This window comes from Galeopterus variegatus, unplaced genomic scaffold (genome assembly GCF_000696425.1).
Source record: "Galeopterus variegatus unplaced genomic scaffold, G_variegatus-3.0.2 Scaffold477, whole genome shotgun sequence".
Taxonomy (NCBI): domain Eukaryota; kingdom Metazoa; phylum Chordata; class Mammalia; order Dermoptera; family Cynocephalidae; genus Galeopterus; species Galeopterus variegatus.
Genome location: NW_007726588.1, coordinates 160,329 through 161,263, shown reverse-complemented (window position 1 = coordinate 161,263; position 935 = coordinate 160,329). Strand labels below are relative to the sequence as shown.

The following is a 935-nucleotide window of genomic DNA, read 5'->3' as shown; positions in this document are numbered from 1 at the left end:
AGGCCCAGTTAGAGGGAAAGAGCAAGAGGTTAGTCTTGAGCATGATGAATTTCTGCATCACAGACATCGAGAGATGTCAGATACCAGCTCAGAGGGGTTGCCTAGATCAGAGAATGTTGGTATTTCTGAGTGTATAGGTGGCAATTAAAGGCCTGTATGGAATAGCCCAGGGGGAGAATAAAGAGGAAGACAAGAGAAATATTCAAGTGAAAATGTACTCACATATTTAGTTCAATTCAATCTTCCTCGTCCCCCTATTTTGTTTAAAATTTGCCTTCTCATGGGGAGTTTGCATTTGCAACACCCTCATCACCTAAATAGGTGTGATTTCACTTTTAAGCATTCTCATCGAGAAATAAAAGGTCACTGTCTTCAAAGGAATGTGAAATAGCAAATTCTCAGTACATTTGTGGCAAGAATATAAAATAGGAAACAACAGACAAGGGAACTAAAGGAGGCTATTAGCTGCAGATTCTAAGAGTTATTAAAAATTGCAGCAGAAGGAAAAAATGATTTTCCGTGACAAAGGCTTTAAAATACTTTTGTGTAGAGGGCCCCAGATGCCATCAAGCAGGAAAATGATCTCTGGTGGAGAAGAATGGGGCTGGTGTAAATAATTAACAAATGAAGACAGAAGCAGAATATGGAAGCAGGAGGTATTCTTGGAGGCACTTTCAGCTGGAAAGTTCAAGCATCAGCTAAATGATTTTCTTCTCATTGATGATCTTCCCAGCATTGTGTGTGTGTGTGTGTGTGTGTGTGTGTGTGTACACTTTTATTTTCCTGGTTAAATTTTATATATCATGGAAGACATCTATTTTTTAAAAAATCCAACTTGCTTTTAAATGCTAATGAAAATCTCTAGAGGAAAAAGTAACATTACACCAAAGTAATTATTTAATACACATTAGTCCTCAATAAATTCACTCAAGCAA

The 935-nt window shown here is 37.3% G+C and overlaps 1 protein-coding gene across 1 annotated transcript in view; it reads right to left on the bottom strand.

Moving 5' to 3' along the window:
- The window catches only part of RCAN2 (regulator of calcineurin 2), a 234,115-nt gene that overhangs the window by 207,308 nt on the left and 25,872 nt on the right, over positions 1-935 (bottom strand). The window lies entirely within an intron of this gene.